The sequence below is a fragment of the Zootoca vivipara genome, chromosome 3, assembly GCF_963506605.1.
Source record: "Zootoca vivipara chromosome 3, rZooViv1.1, whole genome shotgun sequence".
NCBI classification, from domain to species: Eukaryota; Metazoa; Chordata; class Lepidosauria; order Squamata; family Lacertidae; genus Zootoca; species Zootoca vivipara.
Genome location: NC_083278.1, coordinates 63,409,224 through 63,427,770, shown reverse-complemented (window position 1 = coordinate 63,427,770; position 18,547 = coordinate 63,409,224). Strand labels below are relative to the sequence as shown.

Here is an 18,547-nt window from a genome sequence, read left to right as displayed (position 1 = left end):
CAACAATTTTTAACACATCTCTTTTTCAGGCGCAGTATCTTTTTTCTATACTATAGAAAAAGCAGTGTTCCAAATTTCATTATTGTTTCACATTGTATGTTGCTTTATGCTGCAGTGTGCTTTTTCTTGAGCTACTCTATTTGCACATGTATTAACAAATACATTTTTAAAAGCCTGGACACTTCAATTATTTGTGAAATTACTTAAATATTGCTTACTCTGAAATGCTGCAGGTAAAAATCAAGAAACTTACAGCAGAAATTGCTTATGCCTCTCTCACTCAGCAAGTCACAGAAACAGCCTAAAGCCCTGCCAAGTCGGCTGCAGTTTCTTCCAACCTGGATGCATGCTGGAGGATTCCCATTGTCTGCATAGGCTGCAGAAAGAAACAATATTACAGTATTTCCTTACAGATCTAACACATTTGTCCACGTGGCCATCAGATAGGAAGGCATGCCCCTTCTTCCCACGCTGGAGATGCTAAAACCATGGGAATATCACTCAGACTTATGAGACCCCCAAGCAAACATACTTGAGGGAACAACAGAGTCCTATCTTCAAATACAGATCATCTGCACTGTTTCTTCCACATGCAGAGCCAAAACAGTTGTGATGTTGAAATGTGTGAGGTGAAATGTTGCTCCTTTGTCAACAGTAGCCACAAGGGGATGTGAGAAGATTAGCTATGTGCAATCCTTTCCCCCACATTATAGTCCCTCCCAAAGTGTCTCCTTGAAATGATATTAGTCTTGGTTGGGAGAGATGCTTCCATTGGTACTAAGTAAACTTCCCGTCCAGGACTAATAGCTGTGTCAGGGTGTTTAGTGGAATCACAAAGTGGAGGTGGTAAAAAGATTTAACACCTCTCCTTATTGTTCCTTTCCTACTCACTCACTTCCCACAGCGTCTACTGTTAAAAGGTGGGGGGGGGGGAGAAGATCTGTGAATGCATTAGCCTTCCAGTACACTACTAGTCTCTTGCAACTCCGATTCTTTTAAGACGAGGTAGTATATATCAAAAAAACTTTGATGGAGGAAATGTGATAAGGCAGGGGTGTCACTTTTCCCCAAATCCACCAAGCTAGTACAGTGAGAAGATATTCACAAGTCAATTTTTCAAGATCATTTGGAAATTTGGGTGGGCTTTATATTCAAATGAAATGCTCCCTTGTATTAGGCCAGGGGTCAGCAAACTTTTTCAGCAGATGGCCAGTCAACTGTCCCTCGGACCTTGTGGGGGGCCGGACTACCATTGGGGGGGGGGGAAATGAACAAATTCCTATGCCCCACAATTAACCCAGAGATGCATTTTAAATAAAAGCACACATTCTACTCATGTAAAAACACGCTGATTCCCAGACAGTCCGCGGGCTGGATTTAGAGGGCGATTGGGCCGGATCCGGCCCCCAGGCCTTAGTTTGCCTACCCATGGATTAGGCAGTAATCCATGCAGCGAGCAGTAGGAAATATTTTGAATACTTACATTCTACAGAAGGTTTTGTGAGAAACCATTTTATTGAAACATTTCAACAAGAAGAGCAAGTTAAGACCAACAAACATTTTATCAGATCACAGTGAAAACGAGTTTACGGGTCATTAATCCTGCCTAACAATTTGAAATGAAGAGGGGAAAATAAACTACATATCTGGTATAGTGTTTTTCGGTTAACAGTATAACTTAATGTATTCACAAAACTAGTATTTACCAAACATGGCTCAAAGATCAAGTTACACCTTCTCTGGCTTCTCAACAAGCAGAAAAACAGAATGCACGTGTTCCAATATAAGAAGCCACAAGGGTTTAAATAGTTTGAAAGAAAAATCACATCCTCTCTTTACTCACATTTTTAAAAAACACCCTTTAAAACTCACTAGGTTGTTTGTTTGCTTTTTTACCCAAAGGTCCTGAATTGCTTTGGGAAGATGCCTGGCTTTGGTTTTAGGCATGTCACCAATGGGAACATATGCTACATTTTGGGGCAACCACCAAGAATGTCTTTCCACTTCCTTGTCATATGAACGCAGCACAAAGATGGTATAGGTCAAAAGCAAAAGGAAGAGAGAGTTATTGTAGGCACACAATGCCCACGCTACTTAATGCTTTGCACACCAATATCAGAACCCTGAGTTGTAACTTTAAGTCTGAAAAGCCAATGGCTGGAGAACGTTTGTGTCAACATGATTCTAAGAACCCACCTCTGACAGAGGAAGTAATGCTGCATTCAGTATCAGCTGTGGCATCCCAAAAGCACACTAGGGTAGATACTATCTAAGGGCATGAGAAAGGGTTGTCAGTTCTGAACCTGAAAGGATCAAAACGCTTTTTTCTTGCACTGGTTTAAAAAAAAAACACTTCGTACCACTCTAAATTTTAAGTGTAGTTGCTCCATTATATAGTTGTCATTTTAATGGTCAAAATTGCTCTTTCTATATTAACACCCCTTACCCATCTAGCCACCGCCTTTTCCCAAAAAGCAAAGAGGCCTTGATTGAAGAGGGTGTCTGGGACCACTGTTATAGTGCTAGAGTTTGAAGTGTTGGTGCTCTGCACTGCAACCCTTCAATAGCCATGAACACTTCTAAAATTATACAACAAAAGGGGATTTTTGTCAGGTGCATTCTCTCCCTACCCCCTTTGTTTAACATTCATCCTGGAGGATTCAAAAGTTTTTATTTGTGGCATTTTGGTTGGTCATAAGAGGATTTTTGACTTTTCAAAACAAAAGTAGTAGTTAACATAATCTGCCTCGGCCTAGTTTGTTGTTGGTTTCTCGTGCTGAGAAATGGCAAAAAGCACTCCAGGAGAGGACATCATTAACTGCTTTGGAAGCACATCACCCCTGTTTATCCTTGCTCTTGCTATACCCCTGTCTAGGAGAAAGTGAACTAATAGCCAGGATTAATTTACTGCTCCATAGGTTTATTCAAGTACAGTAATCAGGAGAGGTGTATTTGGCATTAGAGTTTTGGAATAATTTAATATAGCTTTTGTAATTAATTGATAGTAGGTTGCAATTACTGACTATTGGAAACAGTAGTCTTGTGACAAGATCAGGAAATATTTGTAATATCCAAATGAAAATATGTATGCCTATTTTACCAGATACATTAAAATGAAGTACTCTTTTAATCCACTCAGCAGGAAGTCTATCTAAAAATGAAAAAGTACATACCAAGAAGATTCTAGCCAGCTAGAAACTATCAGAATCTTTATTCTGTATAACATCCACTAATCTGTTCAGCCCGTAACTGTCTAACCATGTTCTTTGACATAGGTTGCTTCCAGACAACTTGTTTAGTAAGCATTCATCCTGATTTGTTTGCAGGGAGGTTAGATATTTGCTATTTAATGAGTACGCACCCTAATTTGTCTGAGGGACAAACTCCATTGCATCAAAGCAAATCTTATCACACACTTTCCAATGAAGTTCCACATCTCTTTCCTTATTATAAAAAGTCCAGTCTTCTGTGGAAGTGGATGCAGGAGCTCTAAGTCAAGTTAACTGCACAACCTGAATCTGCCAGTATGTGACTAAATCCCACCCGAAAACAGCAACAGACTGGAATCACTATTATCTAATATGCAATTCTGCATTATCTTTTTAATTGTAAACCATATTGAGGAAATTTTTACAAGCTTGTGTGATGTGAAAATGAAAATGAAAATGACATTTTGAAACAGAATGACACCCCATTGATTAGTAAATACCCACAGCAGTAAACAGTTGTAATTGGATAGAAAAATAAATTTCAATCAGTAACAGTAAAATAGTAGTTTTATTAGAAACAAACAAAATTCACAAAGCAGTTTGTGAGTTTTTGAATTCCACAGAACACTGCTTCCACCAGGAAGGGAAGGGGAAAATAAATGTTTCTGTAGAGAGCCATAAAAGTAATCTACATTAGGCAAGTAATCCACACTGTTTCTGGCAACAACGTTCCAAGCTACACAATGTTGAGGAAGACTTTAACATTTCATTTCCTATGCTCTTTCCCTTTTAAAGTAAATATTTTTCCAATAAGGAATGAAAATTGCTATTCTTTCCATAAAATAAGTCACCACCATGTTGGAAATGAACAGTTGGTTACATTAAATGAGGTGGCATAGTTAATTCCTGGTGTGGAAAGAAATTATCTCAAACATTTGAAATACTGTGGTTTTCTTTATCCGACAAAGCTTTGAGAGTCTACACTGGCTCATCTAGAAGAAAACTAGCAAATGAACAAGCTTAAGATCTGCACACAAAACACCTCTAACTTCAAATTGACAGGCACAAAAGATTTCAAGCAGGAAGCTCACTTGCATGTAAAATATGCTAACTTTGCACTAACATGATTTCATCCAATCATTCCTTCTGTACAAATGTAACTTTCCACTTGAAAACACTATAACCATAGTTCCAGAGTACCATTTTACAAGCAGAAAGAACGATAATGGAGCTTCAATAATTTACTCTCTCTCTAAAACTTAGCTACCATAGATTTGTGCATTTTGTTTTTCACTGGCAAAGTTTTTATTAAAACTGCACTTGGCTGTTGCGCCATATGTTTCCAAATCTCTTGTTCCTTGAGAAGAGACCAGGAAAGAGAATATACACCCATTTCCCAGCAAGCAAAGCCATCATTCCCTACCTTGTAATGTGGCCAGTTTTCATGCTTTACCAATGCTGAAAATGTATCGACCCTTAAGGGCCCCTCCCTCTCATGGCAGCATTAGAGAACATATGATGAGGTCCCTGCACCAAATTCTGTCTTATGATGAGGTTAGGCAAATACTCAGTGACACAACTAGGAAATGGGTTAATCCACCCATCTGCCCTGATGATACCAGGGTTTGTGCCTCTCAGCTCATGTTGAAACTTGTGTACTTTGTCCCACTGAACTTATTAGATGACCCTGAGACTCAGCCTCTACCTGCAAAGTTCTGCACTGGATTCTGATTTTGAGTCATGCCTGATTGTGATGTGATTAAATAAATCAAGTATCATTATTTCTTCTGCATAACTATATAAATCTGCATATAAATCTAAAAGCCAGCTTCCAACATTCACCTACTCCCAAAACAATAATATATAAACAGAATTCTAATAATCTGACAAAGTGTATAATGAACACATCTGCAAACCGTCCACAAGATCTTTCTACATCTAAAGGTCGGTTAAACTGTTAACTACATCTTTCTTGCATGATTTGGTAAACGCTTCTGGCAATGGCATGAATTGTATCTGGCAAGAAGAAAAGACATATTCCAAATGGTAATTGCGAATTCGGAAGAAGTGCAACTTACATAGGTCATCAGGAAACTGTGCATGCTACTGAACACCAGTCTGCCAAACAATTTCAACAGTCACCATTGTAGCAAAACATTGTTCATTTTTATTTTCAAAAACTTTATTTATAAAAGTAGAAAATGAGGTACAAAACAAAACTAAGTGCGTGAAAAACAAAACATAGTTCTTGATGCAGATGCACTATTTTTACAATCATGATAAACACAGCTTTATTTTTTTATCACTCTGTGGCACCAATGTTCATGGTTGTTGAAGAAAACAAAACAATGGAGAAGCAGTAGGGGCTAAAAGGCACAGAAAACAGGGTCTGGGCAAAAGGCTTGTGGACACCCAGATAAGCTTTTATAAAGGTTTGCTTTAAGCATTCATAACTAAAAAAGAAAAAAAGAAAACGTGGTTGCAAAACCAGATAAAAACATTTTAGTTTTCTGAAACTCTCCAGTTAAGTCCAAATTCAATGGCCGTCATCCAGCCCATGGTATGCACAGTTCTGAGAGAATGATGATACACCAACAGAAATGCAGGGAAATAATCTTCTTTGCAAAATGCATCAGGACAAGGGAAACTACTTATCAGTTTTTTGCACCCTACCCGTACCCGCAACTGCTGCCAGTTGCTGAAGCTATCTGCCCCCATACGAAAAAAGTAATTACAGTGGTGCCTCGCTTAACGTATGCCCTGCTTAACGAAATTTCCGCTTAACGAAAGGATTTTTCGAGCAGAGCTTGCCTCGCTAGACGAATGCGTTTTACGAAAAATTCATCTAGCGAATCGCGGTTTCCCATAGGAATGCATTGGAATTCAATTAATGCATTCCTATGGGCAAAAAAAATCCAAAAAAAAATCAATGCATTCCTATGGGATTCGCTAGACGAATTTTTTCGCTATAAGAAAAGACCCGTGGAACGAATTAATTTCGTCTAGCGAGGCACCACTGTAGTGTGCAACTGAAAATTGTGCAAGTGTGTACATAACATAACAGTAATGACAGGGAGCGGTATTCAACGATGTTTTACTCAGAGAACACCTAATGGGCTACCAATTTCAAGTGGGTCTACTATGGGTAAAATTGAGTTGAATACCACCCAGGTTGGTTGCGAAATATTGGAAAGGAAAACAGATACCCACAGATATCCTCCTTTACAGAGGAATGGCTCTGTAAAGTATGTGAATATTTAGAATTAGCCAAATTAACAGACATAGTAAGACATAAACCTAAAAGCTTAGTGAAAAAAGAATGGGAATGTCTGAATGAGTATTTTAAGAAACAAGATTCAAAGTTGAATATCTGGTTGAGTTTAGATTGAACTCATGAAGAGTCAAAAGGTTGAAGGATGATTTACGTTAACATACATTTAAGTAAAATATAAAGGGGGGGAAGAAAACAGTTAGATGAACAAGATGGAAGTGAAGTGCTGTGCGGTTGATGGAAGTCAATATTTTGTTTGTATTTTTTGTATTGTGATAATGCAAAGAGGATTATGGTGCTGATTCATAATTTGTCCTAAATTGTTTTATCTTTGCATTGTAAGATATATTTCTTTTTTCTATGCTTTCTTTTTTCTTCTTTTGGTTTCGTGTATACGTTTCTACTAAGTAGTTGAAATTGGAAATTTACTTTTTCTTAATTGTTGTGACATTGTTTATTATAAATACAGTAAAGGCTTTTTTTAATGGAAAAAAAGAATATCACCCAAGTTAAGAAATTTTCAACAATTTAAAGGCTTGGTTTAATGTTAGTTTTTCAAATCCCTTTATGAACCCTAAGCTTCAGCTATCAAAGTAGTACTAGTAGCAATTTTATTTGTTTAGCTATAAACCACATCAAGGATAACAAACACTCAAAGATGAGCCACAAATATGACTCTCCAATTTCCTAGCAGCTAGCACAAATACAGAGACACACAAGGTAACGCAATTTAAACCTTCTCTAACAGTAAAAAGCACACAAACTCACTTGGCGTAACAAAATTATTTCTGTGAGTAAACTCACAGCAAGTATTCTTCATCAGGATCTCATATAGAGGGCACTGAGTAATATAGTGAACAATGCCCTCAATGCTGTTTTACACCTCACACAGAAATGCTGTTCCAAGCAGAATTTCTTATAGCTGCCATCCAAAAAGGCAGAGCGTAAAACACAAAGTCCTAATTCCGTAAAAGCAGTTTTATGGGGAGCCAGAGTAATTAACTCCAAATAGGTAGCTTTTTCATGGTCTACCTTGAAAAATGGATACAAGTCTAAAAAATCTCAAAGAATGGATAGTTTACACATCATTCAAAGAAGCTCTCTCATACGCAAGGAAATTCAACAGAGATTGATATATGTCACTGGATGTTATGTGTAAAGCAGAATTTAAGGGGATGAGCCATAAACTATAGAAACCAAGTGGGAAGATGGCATAGTTAGCATTCTCTTTTGAAAATTTAAGAGCTGAACTTGCTTTTTTGCCTGAGCAGAAGGCCAACCCACTTCTGCATGGATATATGCAGTAGGAATACCATCAGGGAGGGCCAATACTTTCTTTAGAAAGGAATTTTGAAGATTCTGCAACTCCTGGACTAATGGTCAGTTGAGACCCCAAAGTTCTAAATCATGTAACATGCAGAAAACAATCTCTGTAAAGAAAAATAATAATATGCCATCCATCTGACTGGGTTCCCCCAGCCACACTGGGTGGCTTCAAACAAATTAAAACGCAATACAACATCAAATATTAAGAACTTCTCTAGCTCAGGGTTGGAGTGCTATCAAAATATATTTCTTCAATTTACAACTGCCTATTTTGCACATGGTTATACACGGTCATTTCTGATTAAACACCTGTGAAAAGTTACATTCAACATTTTAAAATACAGGGGAAATGCCTGAAAATGGATGATATACTGAGTGTACACTGGAAGTTTTGGGTGTATGGAGTGTTAGGGGAGGGGTAGTACAACTGGTGGGGGACAAGTCATATTCCTTCTGTGGCAGTTTGCCCACCTTTGGTCCCCACCCTGCACTCAGCTCTGGCACCTAAAAACTGTCAGCATGTGACAGCAGCCACACCCTGGAAATAGCTTTGACTAGCTGCCTGAACCAGGTGAGGGTAGCTCAGGCACCCCCAAACTGCGGCCCTCCAGATGTTTTGGCCTACAACTCCCATGATCCCTAGCTAACAGGACCAGTAGTCGGGGAAGATGGGAACTGTAGTCCAAAACATCTGGAGGGCGAAGGTTGGGGATGCCTGGGGTAGCTGATGGGTCTCCTATAGGTTGGAGGACTTAAAGAGGAAGCTTGGGATATGACACAGAAGCTACAGTGCAAAGGAGAAACAGGAGAAAAATCAGTCACAGAACTATAGGCTGAAACATAAAGGTAAAGGTAAAGGGGCCCCTGACCATCAGGTCCAGTCGTGTCCGACTCTGGGGTTGCGGCGCTCATCTCGCTCTATAGGCCAAGGGAGCCAGCGTTTGTCCGCAGACAGCTTCTGGGTCATGTGGCCAGCATGACAAAGCTGCTTCTGGCGAACCAGAGCAGCACACGGAAACGCCGTTTACCTTCCCGCCGGAGCGGTCCCTATTTATCTACTTGCACTTTGACGTGCTTTCGAACTGCTAGGTTGGCAGGAGCTGGGACCGAGCAACGGGAGCTCACCCTGTCACAGGGAATCAAACTGCCGACCTTCTGATCAGCAAGCCCTAGACTTTGTGGTTTAACCCACAGCGCCACCTGGGTCCCTAGGCTGAAACATACATATATACAAAGATCCACCACCATGTCGAAAAGAAAATTGACAGTCACCTTTGTGAAGAGCCCTAAGTAAATTCTTTTGTAGATAAACTGTAGAGAATGTTCAACTATTATTCTATCTCAAACACAAGGTTAACATTCCAAATCTCACCAATTCCAATTTCCTAATGCTTTCCCAGCAAAAATACTAAATTGTGGGTTTTAAAAGGGCCAATTAAAAAATGCAGATGTGGGCTTTTCAACAGAAACTGGCAAAAATAAGACTATAGCTTCATTTTCTATAGTAAAAAGGAGAATAACTACAGACCCTTAAGAGCACTGTATATTCCTGCGTATAAGACTACTTTTTAACTCAGGAAAATCTTCTCAAAAGTCGGGGGTCGTCTTGTACGCTGGGTCGTATTTCTTATACGGTGAGTATATCCCAAACTCTATATTTTAACTGGAAAAGTTGGGAGTCGTCTTATACGCCCAGTCATCTTATACGCCGGAATATATGGTATCTGTGCTGGATCAAAGAAACGGTCCATTTAGTCCCAACATCCTGTTTTCCTATAGTGGCCAATCACATGCCTCTAGGAAGCCCACAAGGAGGATTTGAAAACAGTGACCATATCCCTCTGCTGCTCCCCCTGCAAGTGGTACTAGGATACACACTGCCTCTACAGCTCAAGTTCAATAGATTTATTGGCATTGGTAGACTTATCCTAATCACTTAATCCATATCATGCATAATTTTATAACCTCTGCCATGTCTCATTACCCTTTAATCAGCTTTTGAACTAATAATGCCCAAATGTTGCTGCTTTTCCTTACAACTATGGAATTATCCAAGGCTAACTCAGCCAGTCTTCCCAGTTGCACTCTGATGGAAGATGCTAGTGTCTTTCCTCAGAGCAGAGTGGGGGCGCTAAGACAGCTGAAGAACCTCCACAATTTCCCCCATACTCTAACAGATCTTAAAGATTGCCATTCTTTAGAATGCTGAAGGAGGAGCACTGCAGCACACCATATATACAAACCAACTGAAACAACTGCTGCTTTAAAGAAAAATAATCCTATCTTAGGCCATGATCACCCACAACTAAGTGAGAATTTTTACCTAGATATCTCACATCAAAGCCCAACCCTTTAGTTTCCATTATATTTTTGACTGATAAAAAAAACCACCTGTGGCCAGGCTAGAGCTGAAGAAGAAACTGGTAGCACCTGCCTTAGAGCAAGAGAAGGCTAGAATGCAAATGAACAACAGGAAGTTAATGAAAAATACAGAGCACACTCCTAGACTAGATCATCAAATATGGTTCTAGGCTAGGCATCCCCAACCTTCGTCCCTCCAGATGTTTTGGACTACAATTCCCATCATCCCTGACCACTGGCCCTGCTAGCTAGGGACCATGGGAGTTGTAGACCAAAACATCTGGAGGGTTGCAGGTTGGGGATGCCTGTTCTAGGCCTTCTTGGTAGTTCCACAGCCCTGAGAAGTTCAGGGGTAGTGACCCAGGAGGAGGCATTCTCTGTGGCAGCCCCTAAGCTGCGGAATTCCATCCCAAAGATACATCCAGCAACTTCAATATACAGTTTTCATTACATACTGAAGATGCACCTCTTTATCCCAGCCTTTTGACACTTGACACGTACATTTTTAGGACCCACCCCATTCTTGTGATAGCAATTTGTTTAAAATTGTTTCTGATTTTGCTTAGATTGTTGTGCTCCACCCAGGGACCATATGGTTAAAAGGATAGGTAATAAATCAAACCAAGACAGGAGTGCCTGGCGTGCTCTGGTCCATGGGGTCACGAAGAGTTGGACAGGAGACTAAACAACAACAACAACAATAAATCAAACAATAATAATAACTTGAGGAAAAACAAAAAAAACTTTGCATACATGTAACATTTTATATGCCCTTGTAAAAATACGATACATGAATTGCTTGTGCCATGGAGATTACAATTGTCTTGGGTAGGGGGAGATGGACTTCATTGCTGGCTGTACCACCTCTGTTGAACCCACTATCCAGCCCTGCCACCCTACACATATTGGAAGGGCAAAGTCTAAAGTGGGAAGCTTGTTCTACATGTGTATGTTCCATTTCTAAACCACACAAGAAGCCTATAGAGTAGGTGCTCCACTTCAGACTTTCTCCTCCAATACAAAGAATGCGGTGCAGCCAGGCAGTGGGGGACACGACAGAGGGAGTGGGGCCAATGACTGTAGCCCCACTCTTCCCTGTTATGCATTTGTAATTGTGAGGATGCATGCCCAAATAGGGTACTTAGTTGGTCTCTAAGGTGCTACTGGAAGGAATTTTTTTATTTTGCCCAAATGGGGGTTTAAAGAAAAGTTCATGCTCCTAAACCCATTCAAACGTACCCATGCTGATGCTGCAGAGAAACCAGATGTTCAATGCACCTTTTCTTTCCACATCCCCTTTTCAAAGAAAGCTGTAACCAGAGTGGCATCTAGCTGTGCAAACACTACCAGGATTATTAACTTATTTTAATTTTAAGCATAAACATCTAGATGTCTGATTTGTATTTCTAGCCAGAAAAGCCAGAAAATTTATGCAGATGTGATAAATTTAGATACTGTTACCTAGGCTCTAGTATCAGAGGTTTAATTCATTTACTCATTTTAAGTTCTAGGCTACAAGTAGGTAGCCGTGTTGGTCTGGGTCAAAGTAAAATAAAAAATTCCTTCAGTAGCACCTTAAAGACCAACTAAGTTTTTATTTTGGTATGAGCTTTCGTGCACACGAAAGCTCATACCAAAATAAAAACTTAGTTGGTCTTTAAGGTGCTACTGAAGGAATTTTTTATTAAGTTCTAGGCATATAAATATTTTTAGTACCACTAGCCCTACTATACCAGGTACCTCAGTGTCCCTAGTATGGAACACTCCTGCTACCACAGCCTGTTGTCTCCAGTCCATAGGAAATTCCATAAACTTTGGCACTCTTTAGCATGTCACAAAGGATGGCATACATTATCTCTTAAAAAGAGTGGCAAGTATCTCTCTCTCTCTTTAGCAAGTTCTAGAGCGACCTCTAAAAGCACACTCACTTTCTTTGTTCTAGATCTGGAAGAAGGAGTTGGACCAGCAGTTCACTGTTCAGAATATTGTGTGTTCTGTTCCAACGCTGTTTCAGACTGCCTCTAGTAAATTTCATTATATCTAATCTAGCCATCTCATCCAGATGCACATAAGTTTGCATATTCATCTCAAGCACGATATACAATTTGGCTTCCATTCCCCCCCACACATGGCAATGGGCCAATTAGAACTTTGGGCCTCAACAGTGTTCCCTTCCTCAATTTCCCATGCTTGAGTTCGACTTGTGCAGAGTCCTGTGTGATGTTCTTGTAAAGGGGCACTTGCGAGTCTTGCGAGAATTTTATCTGAAACATTTAAGTAGGCAAGCATTTCTATAGAGACTATTGCTACTTTCTCCTTCCTTCAAGCTACCAATGAGCAAAGATAGCTAACATACATATGCATGACTGGCAGACTATTAACTTTTTTTGTAGGCTAACAATCCCACACATAATTTGCAGAGCTGCCTTGTGTACTGCCCTAAAACTTCAATCTCATCTACACTCACATGGAAGTAAGTCCAATTGAGCTTCCAAGTGCACATGCACATATTGTGGATATCCAAAGAAAGCAAAGCTTTGTCTGAATAACAGCCAAAGTTGCACAAGGCTGTGAAGCAACGAGACATGGGAAAGAATTTCTTCTTCTTCCTCTTTGACAATTACTAGAAACACAACAAAATGCTTAGAATTTACCAAATTATGTAGCCTTAGTATCATAAAACTAGTACTGCATACATTCACCTCTCCCTTAACCCAACTAGATCTGCCTGTGTGCATTACAGACAAGATTGCAATTTCACAGATTAAACAAACTAAGTTCAAAGGCAGCATCACTGATTCTATTTTAACTGATCTTCATAAGAAAAAGGCATGTTCCTTTATAGATATATGAATCTGGAAATGTTAAATACACTTTTCAATCTGGAAATGTTAAATACATATTAGCAGTTAATGTAGAAGTTAGAACTTGAATGTTGTCTTTTATCACTGACTTTTTTTAAAGGATGCCATGCCCTGCAGCTCCAAAACAGAAGTTTTACTCTCAACTACTAAGCACAACAACAGACGTACTGTTCTGAAGCATTTATTTCCTTGCAGTAAAAGCTGACTGAATTCCACACATGCTCTTAACAGGATTGAGTAAGTTTTAAATTGCTTATCACTAAAGAAAGTGAAATTTGATCTGCATGCATGCTCAGAATAGTATGGGTACAATTTTCCATATTCCCATAAAAAATGACCATGCACAGCCATTTTATAGAAGGGCATGTTTATCACAAAATGACTTTCCTTGTATCTGACTTAATTATTTCTAGAACTGTTAAAACACTGTGTCCTGCAAGAAAAACAATCCCCCATACTCCATTCAGATTTTCTGATGGGAAACTTTACACAGGTACAGCAACAAAACATTCTCTAGAAATCATTTCATCAATTGTTGGGCACATAGCCACTGAAAACTGAATTAATGGAATTGTACCTTGCATTTCATATTTTTCAAAAGTAATAATATATTTAGTTGCCTAGGTTTGTTTTTCTGCCACAAAATATATTACCATAAGTACGGATTAACTTGATTTTTCAAGATCTTCACTGACTTTGCTTTTTTACAACAAATTAACCGAAGTAATTATTATATACAACATAGATAGTACCAATGAAGTAATAAAAGTTTCAAAGAAAGTTTATGCTCTGCTGGAAGAAACAAATTTGAGTTTGGCTATTTAAATATTTGTACTTTGAGTACAACTGCAAATAACAAACTTTGAATCAATATGTATTTTAATTCTCTTTCTTGTAAAAAAGAAAAAGGAACTACTATATGACATTGAATGTTAAATGCTGCAGAAACATTCAAAGGAGTTGGATTGCTCAGCCATGAATTTGTAGCGAGTTCAGAAACTCTACTTTATTTGGCATGCAGACTCTTTCCATTATTCTTAACCACAATGCTTGATGGCAGATAGTACCCTATGTATTCAGTTATTTAGACTACTTCTGCCTTTAAAATACTCTCTCTATACCGAAGTTTCACTTTCCTATCACAAAATGGAAACTGGACTTTAAAAAAATGTAAGTCATACTCAGAGTAGATCTATAGAAATCAATCAACTTTAAGCATCTCACAACTAACTTAATCCGTTCATGTGAATGGGTCTTTTCTAAATATGACCGGGGCTGCAACCCTCTTCCTGGGGGTCAGCCCCATTGAATTCAACAGGAGTTATGTCTGAGTATACACGGTTACTGCTGCATTGTCAATTAGATGCAATTCACCCTTTTCCACTGACAAATATTTAATAAAGTAGGCTTAAATATCCCAGCAATGATTTGCCAGGCCAAAAACCACTTATGGGAGGCCTCCCAATTTCTAGGACAATTTTCTGATCCACACCTGTCACCAAAGTAGTATTGCCGTGAAATTCCTTGCAAGGTGCTCTCTATAAGCCCTAGTACAGTAATAAATTAATCTTATGGATCAGCTAGAACTAGATGTGACAAATAGGAATCTCTCCACTTAAAGTGGCTCTTGCTGATTAAGATGAAGGGGGAACAGAATATTCTCAACACAAAAGAGTAACAGAGTAAACACTACTGTACATTCTACTTCTGATATATATGCTTAAATCAGTATCTTTCCTCTAACTAATATTAAAATTAGGATGGGTTACACTACACTTTTCCAACAAAATGTGGTCTGGACAGGTACAACTTCTTTATGTGTGTCATTTTTGTATGTAGGATTAATTCCCATATAGGGAAATGCTATGTATGAAAAAGCGGCTAGATCATCTCTATGTAGAGAAAAGGCACATATGAAGAACTTGTACCTCTCCAGCATACGGTTTATGGTGGAAGTATAATTTATGTGAAAAAAAATCTATCCCTCCTCTATTTCCAAAGAGACCCCAAATAACAACAAACAAAATACTTAAAACCCCAACATACATTCAAGTTAGTAACAGCATAGCACATTAACAACAGCATGTGGGGGAAACACCACATGTAAAGCATGCACATATACTGTACAAAGAAACAATGAATGTCCAAGAATCAACATAGTGCCATGTCACTTGTGGGCTGCTTTTTCTTTTTAATTTTTTTTTTAAATTAAAGATAAAGAGATATAACAACTATCTATAATAACATCATAAAACATCCCAGTAAAAATGGTAATTTACCCCCACCCCAAGAACTACAGCTTCTTTATAAAGGTGCATGCTGATAGCTTTCATTATGACAAAGACACATTTGAAAGCATGATAGCTAAGATGCTAAAAGAAAAGGGGGAAAAGAAGGTATACAAAAGGACAAAATAAATTACTTTTTAAAAGTATTATATCTGTAAGATTTTTGAAAAACAATTAACAGTATATTTCAAAAACTAAATGTATTTCAGCTACAGTGCAGTACTGACCAAGATCAGAAAGTGATACAATGACATTATATACAGAGATAAAATTATCTAGAAAGCCACAGATTCTGACTTGAAAACTCATGCTAAAATGTAGAGACTGGCTGCAAGAATTCAATACCAAGAAAAATATGCTATGTACATCCTCAAAGGTCTTGTTTATACTGTTTCACATGTTTTAGGTATATAGGTAAAATTTGTGAGAGCTTTTGCAGGTCCACATACTCACTCAAACTAAGCCCTGAAATTAGCTTATGACAGATTTCTGGTGTGCCCCTCCGAGTACAGTAACGGGCATGCTTCTTTGCTAGTCCTATTCAAAACTTATGACTGCTAAGAGTTGAAACGTTTGCCCCTTCCACTGTCAATACTCAACTACTTAACTCATTCAGTAATATTAGTGAATAAAGAATAGTAAAATTTACACTGAACAAATTAGGCTGAACCATGTACATTAAGTGATGTCAATTTAAACTTTATATTATCATTGAAGAAAGATATGAAATGCAGCTAAGGCAGCATTTAATTTTTTATAGATTCGGGGTAGCAATACATTTCCATTCAAAATTCAAAAGGTAAGATGCTTTGCCTTTTTGATAAGTATTACTTAAATGAAAATTGACAGCAACTAATTAAAATGATTTCTGACTTTTCAGCAACTGACTCTAATGGAAGCTGCTAAGGTTTCTATGAAAATTCAAAATATTCTTATTGAACTCTTAACAACTGCATTAAAATTACTACTTTAACAGCAATCCCAGCTGTCAAGTGCTGACAGGATTAGAACCAAAACAGCACCAACTGGAAAAAGCGGGAGCTATCAGAGTGCTCGGGGGAAGCCCAAAGTTTGTAGACACACAAACAATATTTAGGAAAAAATGCTAAGAGGTAAGACATGAGCATACTCTGTGGCTACAGAATGCTGAGTATCAGGTGAAGGGGAATGGCAAAGTCAGAGAAGGGGAGATGGCTCTGGAAAAAGGGCTTAACTCTCTGAACTGGAGCACTCTACACTGCAACATTTTCAAGCAGATCTCACATGTTGTTATTACTGAATACAGTATGCATATTAAAGTATTATCCAGTGCTTTTGTGTTTCATATTACTACCACCAAATGCCTAGAGCTCCAGCAGTTACTGCATGTCTACTCAGCAAACATTCCACCAGTGGCACTAACTTTTTAAAGATTATAAATGTAGATGACACACATTATATTCTTAGTTAACACCCAATATTTGCATGCCATAGCCAATATGCACTAGACCAGGATCTAAACATTGCTGGATTCACCACATCAGCCCCATTGGGGAATCCCTGTGCAAGAATTTCCGCTTGCACAACAGGGCTCCCTCCCACCTCCAAGAAATGGCACTTTGAAGGTTGGGAGAAACCCCAGAGCAGCACATGGGGGGAGAGGGTGGATCATTCCATCTAGCAAGCTGCAATGCTTGTGCAGACAGAACAATTGTAAGAGCACAACACTGAATTCTACTCAAAGAGTACAGCATTCACTTCTGCTTCCTTCTTATAATTCTGTCCCTTCCAAATTCATACTTGCATACAGTTTAGAAAAAGAAAACTAGTGTTCACATTTTATCAATGGCAGTCCCAGTTTTACCCATCCTGTCTCAAACTCAAAAAGGGATATCTTAACTACGGTTCATCAAAAGTAATTGTTGAGAAGTTTACTTATATGGCTTTTAACAACTGCTGAACTCTTCCAAAAAATACACTTGATCTAGCAGCATGATAAAAGCAGCAAGCCAGCTGTTCCAACAAACAGAAATTGCTTTTAGCTAACTAAAATTAACCCAAACAAAAGAAAATACTATCATCCAAAAATATAGGCACAAACCCAATATATATTTGCAGCAAAGCTTTTTACTCTTAACTACCACTGCCAAATTTGGTAAATACACAATTTCATACAATGGAGCATCTCCTACCCTAGACCTACTACCCCCCCCCCAATACCATAAACTCTTTTCTCATTGTTCTGAGATTTAACAAGGTGAGGGAGAGTTGTCCTATGCTGCTGGCTGCAAACCTTTTTTAAAAACTAGTTAGTACATAGATTTAATGGGCTACTTCACATATGACACAAGGATGGTTTAGCACTACCGTATGTGCAAGAGCTAAAGTGAGTCACAGCAAAGCCTCAGGCTTGCTTACTTACACACACACACACCTGCTCTCACATGGCAAGAAGAAACCTTGAAGTTCCACTTTCAAATAATCCTTGCTTGGTATTACAGTATATACAAACCAGAGGTTGTGGCTTAAAACAAACTGATTTAAAAAGCCAGCTTCATGAACCATGGCCTGAAGTTGGTTTATCTGTAAACTGGTAGCAGCCTTGATGATGATGATTATATTTTTTATATGCCTCCTATCTGTATGGGTTTGTCCTAGTCACTCTGGGCAGCTTCCAACAAAATATTAAAACATTAAAAGCTTCAAACATTTAAAACCTCCCTGTATAAGGCTGCCTTCAAATGTCTTCTAAAAGTCAGATAGATGTTTATTTCCTTGACATCTGATGGGAGGGCATTCCTCCCATTTTTGAAAGTGAACATTAATGAAGCCCTGCTCCTGGCAAAATGGGTAGAGGAAAGGGAAGGGAACACCACGTTAGCCAGACACTTCAACACAGCTAATTCTAACTCATACGCATAGAACTAAATCAAGTTTTTCTTTATGAAAACCCATTGAAAAGAAGGAAAAAACCTGCTATATATTGGACAGATGAAGCACAACCTTCTGGGTTTCACAGGACCTCTCAATTGCTTTCAGTACCGGGACTGTGGTTTCATTCTTTACTGTCAGGATGGAGCTGGGCCTGGGACACAATTTTCTGGTAGCCCTAGTCCTCATTGACAGTAGGTTCCAGCTGATGGTACAGGGTGGGGGAACTAATGCTCAGCCCCATTACTTCCAGTCTGTAAGATTCAGCAGAATTCTGTTCTGCCCTCTATAGAATTTAACATCTACATTAAACTGCTA

At 38.7% G+C, this 18,547-nt stretch overlaps 1 protein-coding gene across 7 annotated transcripts in view; it reads right to left on the bottom strand.

Annotated features, from left to right (window-relative positions):
- The window catches only part of TAB2 (TGF-beta activated kinase 1 (MAP3K7) binding protein 2), a 52,748-nt gene that overhangs the window by 29,573 nt on the left and 4,628 nt on the right, over positions 1-18,547 (bottom strand). For 4 of the 7 annotated variants that reach the window (XM_035108782.2, XM_035108787.2, XM_035108789.2 and 1 more), the window contains exon 1: positions 254-11,774. The exons of 2 other annotated variants lie outside the window; for them this stretch is intronic. The gene's annotated coding sequence lies outside the window, so the exon portion shown is untranslated. Of the gene's footprint in view, positions 1-253; positions 11,775-18,547 lie in introns of those variants that run through there. One more of the 7 variants, XM_060272739.1, reaches the window with a different exon arrangement.